Below are 9420 nucleotides of genomic sequence, written 5' to 3' on the forward strand. Positions count from 1 at the left end.
AAGCCGTGTTTGCTACAGGTGAGCTAAGCGAGCGAGCGTGTCACCAGTATAATATATCTACTACAGGACTGGTCATTGTGATCTCTTTATGGGGGGGATTGAGTGGTTATGAGTTGTGGCTGGCTTTTGTAGATGAAGTGGAATTCAACGGAGCCAGAGGCCAACCAGTCGGCGGAGAACTTGGCATTCCTTGTGTTGCTGCTGCTAGGCTGAGGTGCTCTGGAGTTGTGATCGTTGATCTCTCGGACTTGAGTAAAGATAAGTCCGATATGCGGAGCTGAGCCTCGTCCGGCCTATGCCGACTAATGCTGATGCACTAGTCCTTACCCACCATAGTGCCTAGCCACAGCAGTAAGCTCTGGGCAACAACTGCAATATCTCGCACCTGGACGGGGCGCGAACTGCCGACCCTTCGGATGAAAAACCAACAACGTTACCACTGTACTAGCCTAGACTTCGGAACTTCAAGCTTAACTAGTTAGGACCTGTTTCAGTGAACCGGGAACGAGGGGACCTTACAGTCCAATCTGAGAGCTGCTGGTGGGAGAGAGGACAAAGCTGCTGGACCTGGCACGACCCAACCTGGAAAATATGCGGAGCTGAGTTGAGCAGATTGTAGGTTAAGGCTGTTACAAGTTCACTACCATGCAATAGCAGTTTTACATGAAAAACTGAGTTTTGCATATTGTGGGTCGGGGCTGTAACAGGTATTACCCCTCCAGTACATAAACAAACCAAGTGAGATACTGAGTGTCACTACGGGGTTACCAGTGTAGCTGATAGGGCAGTATTTACCATTTGACTGGTGGTTTATCTCTATGGGGAGTGTGTGTGTCCAATGTTACGGTTGTTTGCTGTAGGTGATACAAAATTGAACAAGGGTGTCAAGGAGGCTCCCTTGTTGGCAAAGGACTTTGTAGTCCTTGTGTTGCTGCTCCTCGGCTGAAGTGCTTTGGGCTTGTGATCTATTTCAGTTCATTGAGATTTACGAAGGCTAGCTTCACCTGGGCCTTACATATATGTGGCCCAGCCTGTGAGAGCTATTTATAGCTGTCTCAACCAATTCATCACCACTGAATGCTTACTGTGGTGGATGGATTGCTAGCAGGCACTCCACCCAAGAGGCATAATCTCATCAGCATGGCAGCTGCGGCGGGAGGTCCCAATTTCAAAAATTGTGTTCTCACAACTCTATAAATGGTGTAACAGGATGGCATTTTCCTCGCCGCAGTACTTGCCATACCTGTCGGCATAGCCAATTGTCTTGATAATTTGTCAGGCACAGTGGTAGCCTAGTGTGATTCTGTGAAGAATGACTTTGCTTTCTTTGATCATGAGATTTTGGGGCATACCCCTGCCAGTTTCAGCTAGTCTGATGCCTATGTAGCTGGAAATCTAGTTTATGATGACTTCTACCCTAGATAGGAATCCTCTGCATTATGGTAACAATAGTGGTCAGCAGCTAGATGTTGGACATGCTGTGCCACAGACTATCAATGGCTGCCCTAGAATCTATGTATAACCACGTGTCCTTCCCTCTAGGGTGCGTGGACAAGGGCTCCCATGATCGCAACTGCCTCTGCTTGGAGCGATGTATTGACGGTTACCCTCATGGATGTTGTGGCATCCCTTGCTGCAAAGCTGGCACTTGTAATGCGGGTTTGAAGATCGACTGATCCATCTGTGAAGTAGGTTCTACTGATGGCCGTAATGACCCTCTTGGTTTCTGCCTTCAGTCTAAACATGGGAAATTGATTCTTTCTCCTTGACAAGCTTATTGCTGAAAACATAATCAAGATCTGTGCCCATAGCGGGGATTCAGTATAGTCAGGGCGAGGGGAGTCCATATCCTTAATAAGTAGTTACTTTTTGAGATGATAGTATATTAACACCCTGGATGTATGTGACAGCCAGTTTGCAGAGTTCGTAATCTTATTCATCTTTAATCCTGTCCTGCAACACTTCTCAGACACAGGGTCAAGGCAGTGTTGGGCTTTCCTTAGGATTTTTCGACCAGTGGAAATGACTGTATGATCATCGGCAAAGGAAATTATCTTGTGTCCCTCTGGGAGACATACGTTAAGAATGCAAGACATTAGGTCGTTGAAAAGGACTGGACTGAGGAGCCCATCCTTTTGCACTCCATTTCCTAGTGGCTTGTGCTGTGATAGGTGATCGTGGACTCTGAATTTGGCTGTTTTGATCCTGAAGTAGTTACCAATCCATGCCAAAAGCTTTCCTCTGCTTCCGTTATGGATTAGGGTATCCTGAATAGCAAGAGAACTTGCTAGTTAAAAGGTATTCTCCAGATGTAGGGTCTCTTGGTTTTGAAACCTTAAGCTTAAGTAGTCTGGAGCTGTGCCAGCGAATCGTTAACGAGAGAAGCCTGCGGTCCAGTCAGGGAGCCGTAAGGTGTCCGGCGTCAACCAGGCAGGTCTTGGTACAGATTCGTGGGAAGAATTAGCTAGTGAGATATGTACGACAAAGTTGTTGAACCTGGCGTGACCCAATCTGGGAAGTATGTGAAGGCCAGTTGTGCATGTTGCATGTCGTATTTAATAGTTACTCTCCTTCTAGTGAGTAATCTAAGCGAGATAATGAATAGTCGGGGAAGCCTGCGGTCCAATCAGAGCCCCCCAAGGTGCCAGTGTCAACCTGTCAGGATTCGCCAGTGAATAGCAAGAAGCACCTGCGGGTGAGAGAGAGAAGACAAAGTTGTTGGACCTGGTGTGACCTAACCTGCGAAGTATGCTGAACTGAATTGTGCAGATTGTTGGTCCTGGACTGTGGGTCCAGCTTCCATCAGATTCTTAAAGGAGCCCTTATTCGGAAAGGTTAAGATCCTTTGCTCTAAGGTATTTACCTGAGCAGACTGAAGAATAGGAAACGTGCCTGGAGGTTTGCCGTGGCTATCTCTAATAATTCCACAGCAGTCAATAACCAATAACAACATAAAAAGCTTCATGTAGTTTAGGGGCAATTGGTATTCACCTAAAAACATGACAGAACTTTATCTTGCAGGAGACAACAGTACCCATGAATGTCATATAACTTTTCTGGCAAGTGATCGGAATTTGCTTGGTCCCTGAAAGGTAAGACTTGAACACTGCTGAGGATGAAAAAGGAGCAACTGAAGGGAGAAGTGTGCCCAGGGGGTTGCTGTGGCTATCGCTACTCGTTTCAAAGCACTCCGCAGATTGGTGGACCTCATAGTTTCAAATTAAAAAAACTCCGTCTCAGCAACCTTGCAAAGCCCCTTACAAGTGCCAGCTTTCATGCCATGGAAACTGACAAGAATCTCAAAGCAATGGAGATATAAAGCCAAAGGCAGAAGCCATTTGTCAAGGAAGTGAATTTGGCATAATACATCTCTTTTCACGTAAAACTTACATCTTGAAGAGTACATCAATAAGAGACGAACCAAATGAGAGTTTCAGTCTCATTATTATTATACGCTCATCGACTGGAACTACTACTGCTGAATGTTACTGGAGTTAGCTATGGCTACTGCTTGGAGATGGCCTGATCAGTAGTAGTTGTAATCTCTTTCGTTAATTATGCCACTGCCAGGTCTTCTACTCTCTAAGGCAGCCACCTGCATCTTCAGCTCTTTCAGATCCCTCGACAATGGTGGCAGTAGATCTACTTGACATGAAGAGCAGGTCTTCCATGCCCCCACTCAGACAGCTATCTGAAGTTAAACCTCAGGCAGTTACACGGGGTGGATGCCACCTCTACTGCCATGCCTGGTATTGCCCTGATAAAATTGGGTGGCGAACTACAGGGCTCCGTATCCGCATGTGGGGTTCCCTAAGGCTTAGCCACGATCCCCTCTCACTGAGTTTGGGTTCTCCAGAATGTAAGTGGACTGTGCTTCTCTGCTCCCCAACCATACGATAGTTGCCATTCCACTGGACCCTCTGCCCGACTCGCTTGGCGGAAGAGAGAGGAGTTTGCCCTCCCTGGCTTCTCCTTTTACCCCTGCCAGTAGGTCCCTTGAAGAGTCAGACTAGCAAGGAGCGCCTCCTCGAAGCTATCCGTTGATCCTAGAGGGCTGGAGGACGATAAGAATGACAACTATAATAACAATAACCATCATCATTATTATACTCATGGCAATTATAACAATACTGACAAAAATAACTTAAATGAAAACAACAGTGCTAAGCCTAAGAACAAACAACAGCAACAGTGATAATATTGATAATTGATGATAATAATATTGGTAATGAAGAAATAATAGTAATTACAATAATGATAATGATGGCAATAATAATGATAGTAATAATGATGATAAAGATAATATTACTAATAATGATAACAATAATAGGGATAATAATAATAATGATGATAAGAATCATATTACTAATAATGATAATCATGTCAATAATAATAGTAATGACAATAATAGTAGTTCTAACGATGCTAATGCTATCAATGGTAATAATGATAATAACAATAATAATAAGAACAGCAATGATAATGAGAATAATAATATTAATAAAGATTATGGCAATTATTATCATTATTATTGTTATAATAATAACAATGATAATAATAATAGTAATGTAACAGTAATAATAATGGTAATGGTAATGATAGCAATAATAATAATAATGACAATAATAATAATGCTGCTGATGATGATGATGATCATGATGATGATAATGTTGATGCTATTAAGAATACTACTGATAATAATAACAATAGTAACAATATTTAGAAGTACTCAGGGGGCGTATACCTCCGTCAAAACAATAAGGTCACTGATGCAATAAAAATATTCAGTCAAAGAATTACATTAAAATCACCATCGTCCGTGTTTCCCTATCTCGCAATGCTAAAGAATCCCTAAAAAATAATTAAAAAAAAAAAAAAAAATGGATCTGAATCATGATCTAAGTTGGGCTAAGACACACCTCTGGTTTGAAAAAATGAATAAATAAATTAATTAATAAAATAAAATAAAAATAAATAAAATTCCGTATATTACTTTTTGAGTTATCCTGTTAACCATCCTGGATCCGGATCCGGAGGTAATGATAACAGAAATGACGATGGCAAAAACAACAACAATAATAATAATAATAGTAATGATGATACTAATAGTGATCCTTTAATAATAATGATGATAATGATAGTGAAAATAATGATAACAACAACATCAGCGATAATAAAGAGACAAGCCATAATAATAACAATAACAATAACAATAAGAATGATAATAATTTCATTAACAATAATAAAATTAGTATTGATAACAATAACAATGGCCATTATAATAACAATAGCACCAAAAATAATATAAATGACAATAATTATGATCTTGAATAATAATAGAAATAATAGTACTAGTAGTAGTAGTAGTAATAGTAATAATAATGATATTAGCAAAAACAACAACATTAATGATATAACAATCATAACAATAATGACTATAGTCATAATAATAATAACAATTAAATAATAAAATGGCATTGAAATAATCGTTACCCAATACAGCGATCCGCGAGAGGGAAAATGACACAAGAAACGAACATACCGAGGAGTAAATAAGATAACTCTTGATGTGTTGCGCTTGAGGTGTAAGTGTCTGCCTGTGTGTTTTTCTGCCGAGTCGTATCTACTCGAACAAGTACATATTAAGAGTTTGTTTGTGTATATGTGTCTTTGCAAATGCAATATTAAGTTTGTAAGTATTCTTATGCATCAGTGGTTACATTGGAAACCAGGCAATGAGTGAAGTTTAGCCAAAATGTATAGGCCTACCACCGGTTATGCTGTGTTCGCACGTTGTCCCTGCACGTCATAACCGAACTTATATCCCCAAGGAAAATAGAAGAGAGGTAACGTCATCCCCATTGAGCTCTGTAACCACGAAATATGATTTTTTGCTGTTTGTTTTGTGTTTCATTATAATAAAAAAATCGCATTCTTCAATAAAAATGTGGATTTTTTGTTGCATTCCTTATACTGATAGTGATGATGATTAAAAAATCAAAATCAATCTGCAATTGGAAACAATTTCTGTGTCCTGATTGGCTACCTCGGGTGACATCATAGTTCCGCCCCATTTTGACAGGTCACGTGAGCCGTGAAAGTGTGGATTATTCAAGTATCTTCACACACACACACACACACACACACACACACACACACACTTATATATATATATATATATATATATATATATATATATATATATATATATATATATATACCCTGCTTTGTCAAAATGGGGTGGGGCTGAGGCAGGCCACCAAGAAGAGATGTCAATTAGTCAATTTCCTTCTGCTCCACATACAAGTACGTTACTAATAACCTCCTTGTTATATCCCATGTAACTGCGGAGTTGAAGTCGCTTCACTTTGGTGTAAAATGGGAAAATATTTGAGAGTAAATATTGGTGAATGTTAAGGAATAACATTCATAATTCATTCTAAAGGCATTGTATTACGAATCTATTAGAATCCCGTTTAAACTTTTACTTTCACTATCATCATTATTGATGTTGTTATCAGTCTTCGAGGCAAGTACACTGCAGAAACTAGTAAGACCATTTGTTTATATTTATTATTCACTTCACCCGACTATCCGAGGGGGAATTTAAGAAGGAAAGCAGGAGAGAGGAATGAAACTGGGAGAAGAAAGGGGGGAGAGGGAGATACGAGAGGGACATTGTACATAATAAGGAAAGGCGTGAAGGGAGGAGAAGGGGACTTAAGGAGAAAGGGAGATGAGAACGGAGGGAATCTAAGGGAGAAGATGGAGCTCTGAGAGAAAAGGGGGAGGAGGTTAGAGAGGAAAAGGAGGGAAGGGGAGGGGGCAAATGCGCTTAAAGTAGGAGGGGTGAAGGTTCAGGAGAGAGTGGGGATGCTAGAGTGTGAAAAGTGGAGGTAGAGAGTGAAATTTTCATGTCCCACTTGTTACCTTTATTACTGTTAGCATTAGCATTATTATTACAATATTATCATCATTATTTATGTTATTATCAGCATGATTTTTATTATTATTATCAATATTATGATTATCATGACCTTTGTGATAATTATTATTGTTCCTATTATCAATAGCATTATGGATATTATGATATTATCATTTCTATTATTGTTATTGCCATGGTTCTAATTACTACTGTTCGTATTGCTGTTATTATCAATATCATCATCATTGTTATTGTTATTATCATTATCATCATTACAATAATTAATATTGTCTTCATGATAATCATTAGTATCATTATTGTTATTTTGTGTATAGGCCTACTATATATGCCCGGTGTTATATCATGGGTTCATTTAAAATTGTTATTAGAATTACTTCCTTTATGGTTAACTTCACCTCTGTTTCATGATGGTGATGTTGATGATTATGATGATGATGATATTGATGATGATGATGAATATAATAACGATAATAAAAAAAATAATAATAATGATGATGGTAGTAATTACCATTATTAGTAATTACCATTATTACCATCATCATCGCCATCATTATCATTAATACCATCATTATCATTATAATCATTATTAATATTTCTATTATTATCATTATCATCATTATCGCCATTAGCATTACTCTTATCATCATTGACATAATTATTATTATCAGTAATATAACACAGTTATTCGCGGTAGTCAAATAAATTATCATAACTATTATTAATAATAATACTGCAATTATTCATATAATCATCATTGCTATCATTATTATTGCGTTATATTAACGTAGTGTTGTTGAAAGAATCATCATTTGAAATTAATAAAACTTATGATAATATAATTGTTGTTAGTGTCATTATCATTAGCTTTCCTCTTAATAGTATAATCATTTTCATTACTGATAAAATTTTACATATGAATAGCATTTTGTATATTTTCATTAATGTAATATTTCCCTGACTTAACACGATTGTAATTATCTTCATCGTCGTCTTCATTCTTATAACTATGTTTATTTATCATTATCAATGCCGTTTCATTGTCCGATCAACACGTAAACACAACTCCTTTCGCTACAGAAGCCGAGATATTTTAACGTTCAGTGTAAGGGCATTATAATGGAGAAAATTTACGGTTCTCCGGGATCAACATGATGCTTGAGGGAGTAATAGTTCACAGCGAAGTTTATTGAATTGTCTCTATTGCGTATTTACTCGTTCCCTTTACCTAATTGTTCGCGCGTATTATTGCTTAGTAATGTTTATACACAAACTTTGCATCAGCCATTATGGTCATTATCCTCTCGGTCACAGATGCCCTCCAAACCGCCATCGTTCCCTCTACGTGGCATCCGATCCGTTATGATCTAAGCCTACACGCTGCTTATACTTACTTCATTACCAATATTCAGTGGTTCATTCCAGGCCCTTCGTCGCTCTCGTTGTGCCACCTTGTCCACTTTCAACATGTCACTTCACTTGCTTCAGTCCACTCGCAAATCACTCGTTATTTCTTATATCACTCAAAAAAATCAAAACACCAGGCTAGTTTCAGCCCACTCGCAAAGTACTCGGTTTCTTCCAATTCACAAAACCTCAAAACACCAGGCTATGTCGAGCTTTCCAGCCGTTTAATGAACAGGAATTCATAGACCTCGGCTGCGGAAACTAAACATGAATCACTCGTGCGTCATTAAAATCTTTCAAGGAACTAGGGAGGGTGCATGGAGATAAGCCTTCTCAGATAATAATGAAAATGCGATAAAACGAGACACACGGTAGGTGCAGTATCTAAACTCCTCCACTGTTATCTTATCAATTACATGAATTCTGTCACCTTTCTGCTAATTTTGCTTCACTCATTATCGCTATAACAATCGCCGGGTTTTGTAAACTTTATATCAAAAGAGCAGAGGGATGCCAGATGTCGCTAGCCGGAAATTCATTTTTTTACCTAAAAGATGCCCCGTAATTAAATACATTGAAGCTGAACTTTCAACATTTAATTTAAATCATGTTATTATAATGTACTTAAACTCTACATCGAAGAAAGTAAATATTATTACTATTTCTTATAATTTATGTCAATATTGCGGTCTCCACAGAAACAAATACTTTGCTGCATTCATTTCCATATCAAAAATGATATGATTAAAGTTCTTTGCGGCGTGTAATCAAAGTTGGGAGCTCAAACATTCATGTTTTTTTTTTTCAACACAGCTTTATATTTCCTATCTATTATCTTTTTAATTCCCATTCTCAGATACCAGATACAGGAATGAGGGCAGTTATTAAAAGTAATATATACATACATATATAAATACATGCATACATACACATATATAAATATACATGTATAGATGTAGATATATATATGTATAAATTAATAAAGCCATAAATTGGTTCTAGTGATCGATGTATGTGAAAGAATATATCAGTCTTTGGCAATTATCATACCAATCAGATACAGCATTCGC

General features: G+C 38.1%; 1 protein-coding gene across 1 annotated transcript in view; it reads right to left on the reverse strand.

Moving 5' to 3' along the window:
* Tao (Serine/threonine-protein kinase Tao) overlaps positions 1-8466 on the reverse strand; it is an 83531-nt gene extending 75065 nt beyond the window's left edge. The window contains exon 1 of the mRNA XM_070135359.1: positions 8338-8466. The gene's annotated coding sequence lies outside the window, so the exon portion shown is untranslated. The remainder of the gene's footprint in view (positions 1-8337) is intronic.
* Positions 8467-9420: the final 954 nt, after the last annotated feature.

Source organism: Penaeus vannamei, chromosome 20 (assembly GCF_042767895.1).
Source record: "Penaeus vannamei isolate JL-2024 chromosome 20, ASM4276789v1, whole genome shotgun sequence".
NCBI lineage: Eukaryota > Metazoa > Arthropoda > Malacostraca > Decapoda > Penaeidae > Penaeus > Penaeus vannamei.